We start from the raw sequence: 16731 nt of genomic DNA, 5'->3' as shown, positions 1-16731 counted from the left end.
TGAAATTGTATTTTGTTCTTCACTTCATGTACTTATTATTGATGTATTTTCCATATTAGATTTATAATATTGATTACTGTATTATTCAAATTCGATGAGTATGTATTTAATTGTCAGTATCCAAACTTCAGACATTATATTTTTTGTAACAAACCTTCAAACAGAAGTCCATCTCGCCATCAGCTCGTCACACTCCAACTAGGTATAATCTCTGTACAAGTACAAAGATGTACTCATGATGTACTTATGTATGAATCAATAAAGAATAAAGTCACCTCGCACGTGTGATGCTGAGTCTGCGTACAGTCTGCAGACACCTGTAACATCGCTTCTGCGCCGTATGGAGCTGACCCATGATTCAGTTTTCCTCAGAGATCAGTTTCAGTGATCGTCCGAACTTCATTCAAGAAACGCGAGCAGTTTCCCAACTAGTCGTGCCGTGCTCTCACAAGCACGCTTCAGCTGTTAACAAAGGCAGAAAATTGAAATTTAACCAGCTTTGCACACAGTGAGTTGGAAATAAATCTAGATAATAATGTATCCTGGCTCCTTTATTTTGTTTTGTTGAATCAAATTTACGATTAATTTGATTTGTATCAAATAATGCTTTAGGATCGGAACTAGAGTTTCAATAGACTGTAATGAGGTCCACGTTTTAATGACAGTGGAGAAAGATATGAGAACAGCGTAGCTGATTCTCTGTCTTCTATAAAGGATATCTGATACCGGTATATTTGATGTAATATCAACTGTTCATTCTTGTTTAAAATAATCAATCATATTTGATCCATGGAGAAAATATTTTTTTCAATATAAATTTTCATGATAAACTCTCATTATTGTGATTAAATATTTTGTTAATCATTTCTTTATACAGTTAAAAACTATTTGGGAAATTTGTGGAGGTTGAAAAGGATAGACAATCAAAACCCTATTTGCTTTGTCGAGTGATAGACAAAGATAGCAACACCAATGAAATGAAATATACTGCCATCATAACATGGACCTCACTATGGTTGATTATAATAGCATGATGTAAACTGATAGAGGATATATTTTGGAAATTCTTATACAACCCACAGGAGTTAAATGCTTCAATTTATTTATATATATATATCAAAATAATGAATTCAATTCATTTCCAAGAATGATACTCAACACAGCTGAGTGCTGAGTGGAGATTTTAGTCACACTATCAAGTAGAATGCCAAATATGATCAATAGAAGGCTACAGAGTGAAATATAAATAAACATCTACAATACATTTTTTGTTGAGGCCGTTGAGGGTGATGAACACATGAGCTCTAGGTCAGTCAAACGGTCACCCTTCCAACAGGAGTAGCACGCGCATGATTCTCAACTTATCCAAGCGATAGATTATCAGGGCGACCACTGAGTGAATCACTCTCTAAATGGTCGAATGAAGTATGAGAATTCATGTAATGAGTAAAATGAATTTTCATCTGGTATTTCATATACTATTTTCAGACTCTTATTCGTCTTCGTCTTGTTTTGATTCTTTGATTCTTTTGACTCTTATTCGACTCGTCTTCGTCGTCTTGTTACAGGGGTAAGCATTAATACCTGTTCCGTCTTCAAACATTCTGCCACCTTTTTCTTGGTCTGCCAATACTTCTCCTCCCTCGGCTTGTAAGCAATGGCAGCTTTCGGGATTCTTCCTCAACGTGAGAATTCAACGGATTCGTTCTCTCAACGTGAGAATTCTTCTCACTATAGCTATAATAGCCCATGAATGGAATATTAATTCTCTGTATGAGTAATTCTTGTATTGTGTCATTGAAGAGGAAATAGACTAAATTGAATTGGCCATTACTTCAATTTCATAATTTTTTGAATGGAAGATTATATTATTCCAAGACTTGAGAAGACTATGGATGGAAAGAATTTCGGATGTAATCTTTTATTTCATTAAAACTGGAACCATTGACCATTTTGACTGGATGAAATAAAGTCTGAAGACTCCTTGAACAATGTAAGCACCGTTTATAACAAGTTATTTGTAACTGTTGTTAAATGACTGTCAAAACGCATTATTCATATAATAAAAATTAGGAAAGAATTGGCTTATACACGTACGGGATAGGAAATTCACGAATGACGCATCATCACGTCTAAACTACTCAACTGATCAACTTGAAATTCTGCATATAGATTCCTAATTTACCACGAGGTAACACATTTATATTCATATAATTCCACTAGGATGGTTATAGGCCTATTTCAATTCTTCAAGTTTTCAGTTTGTCAAGTTCTTAATTAGACTCCTAGTCTTTACTAGAATAGCTGCAAAATCCCACTCACAATTCCATAAAGCTACTGAATTTCCTAATCTAGTTCCAGTTTAATGGAAAAATATCACTACGAGCACAATGTAGCTTTCGGGACCTCGAGTCCAGTAAGTTATCAAGTTTGTGGAGACATTTGGGCGATTTTCTGGTGGGACAGAAATGTGGTAGGGGATGGGGTCGCCTAGAGCTATGATGAAAAAAGTTTCGGTCCACTTCTACAATCTTGAAGAGTATGAGTTGCATGACAAAATTCTTGCAACTTACATGCCTCAGTTTCTCATGAACAGTAGTGACAAGCTGACAAGGGTCACCGTCTCGTAACAACTGATTCGCACAAGAGCTCTGTGGTAGAGAGAGGTTCACGTTATAATGGCAGTGGAGAAAGATAGGAGGACAGCGTTGCCGATTCTCTGCCTTGTCACTGTTTTCTATAGAGGATAGTTGATACCAAGGTACCTAGAATACATTATTCTAGGTACATTGGTTGATACTGGTATATTTGATGTAATATCAACTGTGCATTGTTGCTCAAAATAATCAATTATGCTTTATTCATCAAGAAAATATATTCTTCAATGATTCAATAATAAATTTTCATAATTTAGATTAAATATTTTGTTGATTAATTGTATTCCCACACTGTTAAAAAACGATCTGACTACGTTGCGGTGCTAGAAAAGCATAGCACCATCTGCTTTGTCAAATGATAGACAAGGATACCAACACCAATGTTAAATAAATGTGATGGTTTCTTGATCCATACGGAGCTGCGACGGATTAAAACACTTGTTTGATGTACTTTACACAAAATCTTTTTTGATGTCGTGTAAAATAGAGCCTTTGTCAAGTCGTAGAGCCTTTGATTCTGATTTATAAGTCACTAGTGAGAAGCTTGCTAGAATATGCCTCAGAGATATGGAATCCATATCATATGGATAGAATAAATGTTCTAGAACGGCTTCAAAATAAGTTTTTAAGAATCATGTTCTATAAGAAATTTAATCGTTTTTGTCCGTTTGATTTCCCAACAGAGTCACTGAGAACTTTATTCCATATTACATCATTAAAAGTTAGGCGTGATGTTAGAGCACTTATTTTTCTTTTTGATCTCTTAAATAATGAAATTGATTCATCATACTTGCTATCTAAATGAATTTTATATCTCACCTGTGGCTCGTCGATCTGAATTTTCTTTTCTGGTTCCTCGTTCCAGAACACTTAGAAATTACAATTCTCCTCTCAACAGAATTCAGAGAAGCTACAATAGTTTGTCCGGCACCTAGATCTCTTCTGGTTCTCTCGCGCTAGATTCCGAAAAGCTCTATACAATGGTCTGGTCTGAGCATTGATATTGTGATCTGGTCTACATCGATCATTTTTTCATGTATGTGTGGGTGTGCATATGTTTTGGGACTTGGAACTCATTAATAAGTTATATTTTTGGTTATTTCATTCTTTTAATACTTGTGTTATTAGAATTTATATTTTCGATGCTTTGTATTCATCTCATCTTTTCATATTATTTTTTTTTTAAATTATTGTATTTTTCCATATTATCATTTTGTACCTTATTACCATATGTAATAGGATAACTATTACCATTTGTACCTTATTTCTTTTTATGATTTTTTATAAGTTTCTATATATTAATTTTAAGATTTTGCATTTTCTTGTAAAGGAGACATGTTTGGGGAACCCGTTGTCTCCATTGTAAATGAATAAATAAAATAAAATAAAATAAAAAATAAATACTAGATAATACTAAATAAATTATAGTTTAAATGAACAGACTCATTTTAGCCAGTACAGACTCATATTAGCTACTTATTCAGTTTAATCTCAGATTAATATTACAATTACCCCTTCTTTTTAATTAACTTTCGAATTTGACCTTGTCTTCTCCCTTTATATAATTTTTACTACCTTCGTTTTTTGTTGTAGTTTTGTATTCTAGTATTCAATGATTGGTTTTCAAATAGTATATTCTTCCATTTTGTGTCATATTATCTATTTCGTTCTTCTAGTCACTAAGTTTCTTTTCATTGATTGTTGTTTAACTTTTCCAATGACCATATTTGGAGTACTTGGGCGTGTCTTGTCTCGACCAATAACAGTGGAGCTCAACCTTCATTGGTCGACAGTTAATGGCCAATCGTAGGGCTTACTCATATATTGTAAATAGTATTCTGCTGCTTATTGTTTAAGCTTTAATTTTACAAGAGATCGGTTATAGTATGAGAACTGAAACTAGTATCCTAAATTATTTTAATGAATCAGTGGTTTTCGAAATATCAAGTTGTTTCCATTCTTTATAGGGGAGGAAACTCAAAATTCAATATTCTGATTAACCGTTTCTTACTTGAAAAAACAATTGAATTTTTTTTTGTGTACTTGATATTGTGGTAATTATCTCTTGTCTTTCTCCACTGCTATTATAACGTGGACTCACTATATGGGTTATTACAATACAAACAGATTCAATCAAGTTTATTATTATGCTTCAACTTCATCACTAAAGAGAATACTCTCTTTATCATCTGAGCCTACAGAGAGTTCCCACACCCAATCAAAACAACACACGTTGTTAAAATCAATAGCCATCCCTTGTTAGCCGATAAATCGCAATAATTAATTGATATTGTGGACTTTGAAGTTATTGTGAACAATATCCCACGCGTTACATGGAGCTCTATTGATTGAATATGCAAGATGATACCATTGGGGCTTTAAAATACTGTAAGTTTGTTTAGTCCGTTCTAAGCGTTGTTTCGTTGATAAGCCTCAGTAATAATTAATGCAATTCCCGTTGGGTTTTGCTGTCATCATTAGTGTTGGTTATGAATGACTGTTGAAAGCTCGGCTTCTACATTCCCGGGAGGATCCAATCTCGCATAGAATTCACCTAATTGAGTACCGTAATCAGTTGTTGTCGTTTTTATTTTCAAAATATTATTCGTCTTCCTTAAAAATCTCCAAAACTAATCAGTTGTTGTCGTTTTTATTTTCAAAATTTAATTCGTCTTCCATTAAAAACTCCAAAACTTTTCAGTTCTATTCTCTTTTTATTTCCTAATTATAATTCATCTTCCATTGAAAACTAACTCTAAAACTTTCCAGTTTTTGTCTTTTTATTTCCAAAATATGATTCGTCTTCAATTAAAAACTCCAAACTCATTATCCCCCTGTTGAATATTACGCTAATACTGTACAAAACAATTTTTAATTGTGATTGATTGTAATTTCTCATAAGTTGGACTTGGAAAAGAGACAACTGATTCAGTAGCTTTTTGAGCATTAAACAGTTGAGTATAAGGCTAGGCGCACAACAGTTAGTCAAGACAAGACAAGACATGATCAGACACGTTCAGTCACAATACTTCACATAGTTGCTTATGAAGACATGTCTAATTGCAATGACTAATCAGTGTGAGTTGCGTCATAAGCAGCTATGTGAAGTATTGTGACTAAACGTGTCTTGTCTTGTCTTGACTAACTGGTGTGCACCTAGCCTTACTATATTATACTTTTCTAAGAAGAAAAGTTATTTTCAAAGCATTTCAAAAACTATTCGTACCTGTTGATAAAAGTGAGATTGAGGGCATTTACATGATGTGGTTTCCAAACTGTACATCTGAAATTCTGAATAAATCAATTCAATTCCAACCAGCTTCAATCTTCAATGTTCAATCGTGAATATATTGCTCATATACTGATAGTCACTCTAAAAAATAGTCAACAATTTCAAACTCCAATAACCAGAACACTTCAACAATAATTATGAATAAACTTGAACAACCATATACTTCAACACTTCAACCGAATGAACTCGAATTTAATTTCCACTCAGAACACTACAAATTCCCGCACAACTGTTCCACATTACAACAATTTATTCCTTCTTTCGAAAAAATCCAACACGAGCGTAATTTTTGTACAGGAAAAAAAATATTTAATAATACTTGACACTCTTCCATCAACCGACTCCAACAAAACGGTTGACTTCATATCACAAAAACCGCCACGACCGTTTGAAAACGTTTTGAAAATTTCCCCGACATCTGTAGCCGAGAGAATTTTTTCATTCATGTTTCCCTTTTCAGTGTATTTTTTCGCCAGAATTCAGCGCGCTCCGTTAATTTACTAGCTGCGGCTTCAGTTTATTTGCATTGAATTCCACTGCTTTCATTTATTTAGCGAAAAGGTAAAAGTCACCAACTATACTGAAGCTCACTACAAACTGTCAGTATTCCTCAATTCTAGCATCAATGCTTCCCATTCAATTAATGCTGACAGTATGAAGTGAACCACAGTTCAGAATCATTCAGTGTGGATTCAAGAAGAATTTCAACTCTCTGACGAAAGTCGTGGTTCGTTTTTTTCGTCTCTAGTAGCAAAAACTAAATTGGAACGTTGAAGAATAATGACATGCACCGTGGTGAGAGTAATTAATCCAATTGCAACCTGACATTTTAAGCTCAGTTGTACCGAGTTTAGAGTTCAATAGGAAGGGGTCACTTTATAGTAGGCTAGCGTGACAGATTTGCATAGGGTAACCCTAGTGAGTTTCACTCAGCATGGGAAGCATCGTATTTATTCACCAGTAATGCCGACATTTTAGAGTTAGTCTCACTATATTACTGGAAACAGTAGATACTTCTGGCTGGAATGAAATTCAATAAAGAGCTAGTAAATTAGATTGTCCTGTTTGAAATATGACAACAAAGCTCGAGGGTCGAATAAACGGACGATATGTTATCGTTGTTTGACGCTGGTTAAGTTAACGGTGATTACATCGGTAACTTGATGTGAAGACCACTTGAAACTGATATTGTAGGGAAATCTACTGTTTAAGATGGTAAGATCTAATACACTATTCACCTCTGTTACGTCATTAATAAACGACTTTTGAGAATTGTAGAGAAATTTACTGTTTAAGGGCCGTTTGCACAGTCAAAGCTTAAACTGAATTCAATCAGCTGGTGGATTGAACTAAAAATAAATCACATTATAATGAACGAGACTTGAAGCGGGCAAAGTTTATTCTTTTGCTGGTGATGCCATATATAACACGCAAGTTATATATACATACGTAAAGAGATATTTATGATTTTGTATTATTATTTTCTTATTTTTAAGTTAACACTTGTATTTTGTTTAAATTTATTGTTCATCATATTTGATTTGCTCTTTGTTTGTGATTGTTTTTTTAAATGGCGGAAAAAATTATTTGATTTGAAAAATAAATAAATATGGATTCAATCCAGTTTAAAATGGAGTTTAGTTTTAAACTGATACTGTGCAAACGGCCCTAAGATGGTTAAATTGAGAACAATATTGATCTCTGTTACATTAATTAAAGGCCTTAGATCTTAGAATAATTCCAATAACATGAATTTGATTTAGGAGTGGCTGGATTAGTAGTCCACGCCTCAAAAACCAAGGTGCTCTCTGATTGGTCAACGGGTTGATTAGTCGCCATTTTACCTCCACACCAATAGGAAACTAGCAGCTTGAGAATGTCTCATGCAAGTCATTGTCCAATTGAGCATTAATATGCTCATTGAATTTGAGGTTCACATTAGCAAAAATCCACTCTCATACTTTTGGATATGTTCAGTAAATTCGGGGTTTCTAGTTCTAGAAAGTTACTGCCTAACGTATCTAAGACTAAATTCCATTTAATCAGCGTTAAATTCTGGGAGTAGGTGCTTGCTTCTTGGTGCCACCTAATCTGAGCTTAGTCAATCCGAAATTTAAGTAGTGAAATAAAAGGGCTTGAATTGGAATGGAAAGATTATGTGGAAGTAATTGGGTTAACGGTTAGTTGCCCTTTAAAAGGTTTTCATCCCTTTTTACGGGACTGCAGTCTGCTCAAAGGGTTCAAATACCTTGAAATTTTAGTCAGGTCATGTTGTAGAAGAGGAGAATCAAGTGGAAGAGTTAAATCCCGTTTCTAAATCCGTTATTAGTTATTCTATATTATGTAGGCTATTAGCATTGAGAAAAGATAGAATCTCTTGTTCTATCTTTTCCTGCTATTAGTTATTCTGTCTTGTAAAAAGTGGAAATTTATTTTTGGTGAAGAAAACCCCGGTTTCGACAATTGAATGAACTGAATTCAGGAAGGAGAGAAGTTTTAGGCTAGCGTGTACTTTTTGTTTCCAATATTGTAATTTCATCCAATAAAAGAATTAATAATATTGATAACAAAAGTAAGTAAACCCATATAGAAAGTTGTTTTTCCACCTCCAAAGCTGTGAAATTGAGAAAGTGGGGAGAAAAAGTGGGGTTGAGAATGATACCTTCACGATTCATAGACTTGTGCTTGTATTATGGGAGAGATGGATATGATCGATTTGAATTGAGGAACAGAAGTTAAAGCAACGTCAGATGATTATTTTTGTCATACTTACTCAATTGCAGCTGTTTTCCATGCATTAAATCAAGCCGGTAAACAGCTGTTTGCAGTAAAAGAAAACATGTGATTTTCATTACAGCATACTAAACTGTAAAGAGATCATAATTATGTTCGAGTATGTTAGGACTCTACTGAGTCCCAATAACATCTGAGTAATTAATATACCAACTCAAATAATTAAAGAACTCATTTAAGGAGTTGAAAGTTATAAGAACTCATCTGAAATCTTATAATTATTCAGGCCTTTATTATTTTATTTGAGCTCGAAGGGTCTGTCTGTTATGAACTAGGCGCTACGGGCTAGGTCATATTTATAGAATGCAGTAGCTCGAGCAGCAGCAGGTAATGGTTTCTGTTTCTCAGCAATATTATTCTTTCTCAGATAAGTATGACAAAAAATATTGTACGTAACTTGCACGGTAACGTATTTACCGCATTCTTATGATAATTCTGCCCTCAACTACGTTTCGGGCAAAAACAATCATACTTATGTGGTAAATTATCGTTACCGGACTTGTGACGTAAAGTACTATTACGCCAGCGTGTGCTTTTTCTTTCCAATATTGTAATGTTTTCGACCTAATAAAAGAATGAATAATTGAGACCAAAAGTAAATATACACATATAAGTTGATTTTCCACCTCCAAAGCTGTGAAACTGATAAAGTGGGGAGAAAAAGTGGGGTTGAGTATGATACCTTCACGATTCCTAGACTTGTGCTTGAATAATTGGAGAGATGATTATGATCGATTCGAATTGAGGAACAGAAGTAGAAATAACATCAGTTGATAATAAATTTTTCCTCTGAGAAGAAAATTTGACACGCAAAGGTGCTTACAGATTTCACTTTTCATCAGCTGATGCTATTATTACTAGTAGTTATGTGAACAGTAGACCTCGCGCTCAGTAAGTTACATTGACCTGTTGTTATGTTTTCTCAGAAATTGATAATAACTAATTTATCAATTTTAAATGTCTAGAAAAAATCCTAAATAAACATAGAGCTTTCTGTCCTATCGTACCGTGCCGTGTCGTCCCGGAATGTGAGTGTGAGCGCTGTTATCAGGTCTGGCTGCAACTGTTTACAACGTTGATGGAAAGATACATTTTAAAGATGTTCCATGTTTTTGAACGGGTAGTATTATAGTCAACTGTCTACTAACGTTGATGGAAAAATACATTTTCTAGATGTTCCATGTTTTTGAACGGGTAGTAAATTATAGTCAACTGTCTACTAACGTTGATGGAAAGATACATTTTCAAGATGTTCCATGTTTTTGAACGGGTAGTAAATTATAGTCAACTGTCTACTAACGTTGATGGAAAGATACATTTTCAAAATGTTCGATGTTTTTGGACGGGTAGTATTATAGTCCACTAGACAGCTGATTTATGATAATAATTCTAAAGTCTGATTTTTACGGTAATATTGTCGTTCAAAGGAGACTACTTTTCCTTTCGTATTATCCTTAAAATGCAAAATTTCAAAAAAACCGTATGTATACGTCAACGCGAAATTCAAAAAGGAATATACCTGTAAAATTTCATGAAAATCTATTGCTGCGTTTCGCTGTAAATGCGGAACATATAAACATAAAGAGAAATACAAAACCGTCGACTTGAATCTTAGACTTCACTTCGCTCGGTCAATTATATCTGTATTTGTACAGAAACAGTAACAAAGCATAGCATCAGCTAATGAAAAGTGAAATCCACTTACTTCTTCGTGGCTCATAAGTCTGTACGCACCTTCAGGTGCATATCGCATCCACAAATGCATGTAGGTGTATGAAAAATAATAATGTTGTAAGAAAATTAATTGACGATTCAAACAAACATATTAATAGAGTTGATGGAATTCATCCAGTGTGAATATTATTCATCCTATTCCATATTAAAAATAGGTAAAACAGATTTTAGGTGAGTTTGGATTTTTTTGAAGATCTATCCCACATGAACTGTCCCATCCATATTGAATAAACGGACAATATCCACCACAACAAAGAAAGTGACTCATCCTTTATCGCCTTCATTTTTCCTATGTAACAATACATAAATAAATGATCCTATGTAACAATCCTTAAAGAGTCTGAAATGTAAGTAGGGAAATGACAGCTAATTCAAAATTGTCAACAGCACACCCGTTTCTGAGAAAATGCATAACTATTTTTGAAATCACATTGTGTTCAAGTGATGAACGTTGTTATTGCATGGATATGAGATGAAATTCAGTTGCAGATTAACGTCCATCGCAGTGGTTCAACAGAACTAGAGAAATTGTTGTGGGTGAAGAGGTGGGTGGAAATAAAGGGAGGAAAAGAGGGAGGAGAGATGTGGAAGGAGACAGAGAAGTAACGTGAGAAGAAGGAGAATGATGATGAAGATGAGATGAGTTAGAGGATGATGGTGACGTGGAGTAGAGGAAGATGAGGAGAAGAAGGAGGAGGAGAAAATATAGTAGAAGAGAAGAGGAGTAGGATAAATATAGATTAAGAGAAGAAGAAAGATAGGAATGACGAGACAGGGAAGGAAGGATGAGTAAAAAGTGATAAAGAAAAATGAGGGAAACGAAGAGAAGGAGGAAGACGAAGAGGAAGCGGTGGAGGAGTAGGAGGAAGTTAAAGAGGATAAGAAGGGGGTGGAGAAGAATGAGGAGAAGAAGGAGGAGAAGGAGGAAGAGGAGGAGTAGTAAGAGGAGAAGGAAAAGAAGGTGGAGGATTAGGTGGAGAAGAAGGATAAGGAGGAGGAGGAGGAGTAGTAAGAGGAGAAGAAGGATTAGGAGGAGGAGAAGGAGGAGGAGGATGAGAAGGAGGAGGAGGAGAAATGGGTGATTGATTGATTGATTGAGTACTTTATGTAGATCACAATATATACTGGCTTATACACTTATATATACAATAGCTTACAATACAGCAAAATTATAGATGAATTTACATAATATAGACTAAGAAAATAATTATTGAACTGTATATGATATTAAAAGCAATTCTATATAATAACTATAGATAATAATTATATTGTTATGCATCTACATAAATTGGCGGAGCTTTGGACATATCAATGAAAAGAAAGGAAAGTTCATATCAATGAACGGAAAGAATATTAAAAATATCCTTCCCACTAACTCTCTACCAAATGTGAGAGGAGAAGGAGAAGAAGAAGAAGGAGGAGGAGGATTAGGAGGAGGAGGAGGAGGAGGAGGTGGAGGAGGAGGAGAAGGAGGAGGAGGATTAGGAGGAGGAGAGGAGGAGGAGAGGTGGAGGAGGAGGAGAAGGAGGAGGAGGAGGATTAGGAGGAGGAGGAGGAGGATTAGGAGGAGGAGGAGGAGGAGAGGAGGAGGAGGAGGAGGAGAGGAGGAGGAGGAGGAGGAGGAGGAGTAGGAGGAGGAAACCGACGAGAGCAGCAGATAGATTAAAAGGACGCAAGGGTTGTCGGTTATTGTCAATCTAATGACAGGTGCTGGATGCAAGCAAATACATTTTGCAAATTTACTGGATACATTTCACTGAATCTGCCCCCCACCTTCACCCCACCCCCCACCCCATGCAAAGGCGGCAAGATGTATTGTGTGCATGCACACAGTAGGGTCCACTTCACTACTGACATCAACCGTTCCAAACATCATCAAAGCTACCAATCTAACCTATGCTGACAGATTCAAGTGAATCTCCGTGACAGCAGATGGGACGTGTCTGTGTAAATCCACTCTGCTAAAATTCACACATTTCTATTCACCCTTTCACTCTATCTTTTATTCTATTCATTCTCTCTCTCTCATTCCCTATTATTCAAGTTTCTGTGTACTTGTACACTCATTCTTCAGAGTTACATCTCTAGTTTCCTTTGAATTAATTAATATTATTAATGTTTTACACTCCCCTTCAGAGTTACATCTCTAGTTTCCTTTGAATTGAAACCTTATCTAAATAAAACCTATTTTAACAAATTAAACTTTAGTAACCTTATCTAATAATTTGGGAGAGGAATATCACAAGGTTTCCTTATTTTTTCTCTCCCTATAATTTTGATGATATACTTATTGTACGAATCAATAATAAATAATTAATCAATTATTGATTTTTACACTCCCAGATAATTCCATTTCACTCCTAAATTATGTAGGTAATAACAGAAGGATGAATCCAAACTACTGTTTTTATCCTTCCCACTACTAAAACGCACTTATTTGAATATTTATCCTCCCACTTTTATTTTATACTAGCAGGTAACCCGTGCTCCTCAAGGTCTAATTTAAAACTGGACAAACTGAAAACTTGACCTACTGAAATCTTGAAGAACTTAAAGATGGCCTATAACCACCCACGGTAAATTAGGAATCTTTATGCAAAATTTCAAGTCGAGGAGTTCAGACGAGATGATGCGTCATTCGTGAATTTCCTATCCCGTACGTATTAAGCCAATTATCTCCTTCACAATGAAAATTACTGAGATATTGCAATTATTCAAATGCTAATGAGTTGATAATTATTATTAAATGAAAATACAAATTATTTGTAGTAGCAGAAGTCTTCGGGGTGATTTACAGCATTTAATTTGGATTTTCGTTTGATATTATTCTCTCCTTTATTATATTATAAAATCATTTTTTACTTATTTTTGTTCTCTATCACTCCTGATACTTTCTTTTACAGTTATTTTGTACACGTATGTGTACAGTTATTTGAAGAAGCAGAAGTCTTCGGGGTGATTTACAGCATTTAATTTGGATTTTCGTTTGATATTATTCTCTCCTTTATTATATTATAAAATCATTTTTTACTTATTTTTGTTCTCTATCACTCCTGATACTTTCTTTTACAGTTATTTTGTACACGTATGTGTACAGTTATTTGAAGAAGCAGAAGTCTTCGGGGTGATTTACAGCATTTAATTTGGATTTTCGTTTGATATTATTCTCTCCTTTATTATATTATAAAATCATTCTTTACTTATTTTTGTTCTCTATCATTCCTGATACTTTCTTTTACAGCTATTTTGTACAAGTATGGAATTCAATCAAGCCGAATTCGATTCATTTTCAATAGAGCGCGGTGCAATTACGAATTATGTTATAGAAGACTGTGTAATGGGGTGGTTTAAGTGAACCTTTGAACTAAATTAGCATGAAGTAAGTAAGATGGAGAAACAAGAAGTGTCACATAATTTTTGAGAGTTATAAATAATTCATTAATACACAATTATTCATTGAAATCTGAGAAAAAAGGATTTAAATTCCATCGACAAGTCATAATCCTCTTGAGTCGTCCCTCTCAAAAATCCTCATTAGCAAATGATTCTATAATGAGGGGATTCAACGAGAGATCATCCCTGCTAAGGAGAGAGTTAACGAGAAAATGTCTCGTGACTTCTTCGATTCGTATCTGAAGTGTGACAGAGAAGCAGAATGAGAACGACAGTAAGGATCGAGTAGGAATAATTATTAATGATTTCCCGAAATATGTTTCCTCATCTTCTCAGAACAATGTTTTCCTGTTTCCCAGGGAACATCATTACATCACAAGATAATTGATGAAATATTACATAAAATCGTAGAGATTGATCACAAGTCAAAACTGCTAAATGAACTCTCAACATTATCTGGCATCGTCTTACTAATTAACTGTGATTCTTAACAGTTATCTCAAATCTTAACTGTAATTATTCCAGGGAAGCTTAAATGCATTGCATAATAATCGTTCCCGAAAAATGTAATTGTAACAGTTACGTTACGCAATACCGGTTACAGAATTATCATTACAGTATTACCTAATCGGATCCACAGAGATCTTGTTAGAAGGGGTGATTTTGGTAGTATGATTTTGGAATGAGATGGTTAGTGGTAGTCTAATAGTACAAGGACTTCGAGGTTAATGACCTATCCAAAGATTAGTGACAGGATCAATAAGCAAACTTGTTCTGATATAATCTAATTGGTCTCAAAATTCGAATATCGTCAAAATTGGAGTGATTACATTGGGGTATGTTGGCAAACTCTCATCAATATTATTATATTTCATATTGCCGGTTGCACAAAAGCCAGTAAAATTTTAATTGCGATTGAATCCCACGAGAACTAATCAGAGAAGACTTACTTTCGGAAAAGCACAAAATATATTGCTTCTGATTCTTACTTGATATTCCGTCATGCTGACTGTAACTCTTTAGGTATGTACAGATATACGCGCCGCGAACATGAGCAATTCACTTTTAATCAGCTGATGTCAAGCTTTTTATATCTGTATCTTACCGTTTCTGTAAAAATACACATATAGTCAGCTGATTAAAAGTAATTGTTCATGTTCGCGGCGCGCATATCTGTACACACCATGTCACGTTGTATTCAACTTGGAGAATCAACATTTCCAACAAAAAATTTCAAATGTTATGAATACAGGTCCATTGTGACCGCGAAGGTTCTCTAATCACTGAAGGGGTAAAAAAGATGCAACTAATCGAGTATGTTTCTCGATAACGGTTTTGTTTACAAGTTTGATGATGTTTAAACAAGTAAACACGCATTTTTCGTCTATACCGTAGAGCTTTCAAATCATGTGGGACCTGATAAAAATACCTATTTTCATCAGTTTTGAAATTCTTTGATAGCAAATATAAATGTTGAAATAGTGTGCTCAATAAGAAATTGGGAGAAGTCATGAAGTAAAGTATTAGGTACTAAACAATCAGTATCAAAACGATTCAGATACTAAATGCTGGTCTACCAAGTTACAAGTATAGGAAAATAACAAGTGTTTACATCGCAGTTCCTGATGAACCAAGAAATGAGTTTTGTCGTTTCCATAAGTTCGACAAATCCCCGATTGACTTCTCAAAAGTTCTATTTGAGGATTGAAAATTGCCATATAGATCCTTTGAATTTCCGCTATTCTTGAAGACATAAAACACGATTTTTTCGCAACCTGAAGTATGACAGTCGTAAGGCCCATTGACGGCTCAAATTATATATTCAGGAGGTGGGACCTTCCCGCAAGGGACTCCCCACCAACAAAAGCCATACGAATTTACTTTTACTTTTTTTCGCAACTGAAGGAATACATCACATCCTTAACATTGATTTACTGAACCGATCACGATCGTTAGCAAACGCAACATACAATCTGGCAAAACTCTGTATTTTTGTTGTTATGAAACATATGGGACAGGCTTACCAGAGATAACAAAGCCTACATGGAATCATCCCCTAATTGGCCTGTTGTAACGTAAACAACCCGAGGAAATTCACATGTTATCTTTAAATGAACTCGAAGCCGGGTCACAGGTATCATTGGGAAACTCAATCAGTCCCTGGTGATGAGGGGAGTAGGAAGTATTCATGAACTCCTCATGAACTGTATTTTCAATGGCAGGAGTTCTCTGGATGAATACGAGTTTTAAATTCATTAATTTGAAACAATGTTCAAGTGAAATCATTGATAAACATTGAATATCTAAACAATTTTCATGTATGGATTTCTGGATTAATTCATTTACAGCCGGTTTCCGAGATCGGGATTTGGCTAAGTTCTAGACTTTAAACAGCTGGAGTCAGAAAATTGGCTTTCCGAAACGGGGCGTACTCGTAGTCATTGTCATAGTCACGTTTAAATTAAGTTTCGAAGAACTAGAAAATTGGACACAAAATAAAACAAAGAGAAAATAGTGTACAGTTTCATCTATTTTGAATTATTTAGGAATGTTTAATTTCGTCAAGGAAAAACATTTCCAATTATTATAGAAATGAGAAAATCAAAACAATTCTAAGAAGAAGAAGAAGAAGAAGAAGAAGAAGAAGAAGAAGAAGAAGAAGAAGAAGAAGAAGAAGAAGAAGAAGAAGAAGAAGAAGAAAAAGAAGAAGAAGAAGAAGAAGAAGAGAAGAAGAAGAAGAAGAAGAAGAAGAAGAAGAAGAAGGAGAAGAAGAAGAAGAAGAAGAAGAAGAAGAAGAAGAAGAAGAAGAAAAAGAAGAAGAAGAATAAGAAGAAGGAGAAGAAGAAGAAGAAGAAGAAGAAG

General features: G+C 34.7%; 1 protein-coding gene across 1 annotated transcript in view; it reads left to right on the top strand.

Annotated features, from left to right (window-relative positions):
* Window positions 1-394: 394 nt before the first annotated feature.
* Window positions 395-16731, top strand: part of LOC111064306 (secretin receptor) — a 169742-nt gene continuing 153405 nt past the window's right edge. Inside the window, exon 1 of the mRNA XM_039436091.1 lies at window positions 395-508. The gene's annotated coding sequence lies outside the window, so the exon portion shown is untranslated. The remainder of the gene's footprint in view (window positions 509-16731) is intronic.

The sequence above is a fragment of the Nilaparvata lugens genome, chromosome 10 (assembly GCF_014356525.2).
Source record: "Nilaparvata lugens isolate BPH chromosome 10, ASM1435652v1, whole genome shotgun sequence".
Lineage (NCBI taxonomy): Eukaryota > Metazoa > Arthropoda > Insecta > Hemiptera > Delphacidae > Nilaparvata > Nilaparvata lugens.
The sequence above is the reverse complement of the archived record's forward strand: the minus strand, read 5'-3'. Positions and strand labels throughout refer to the sequence as shown.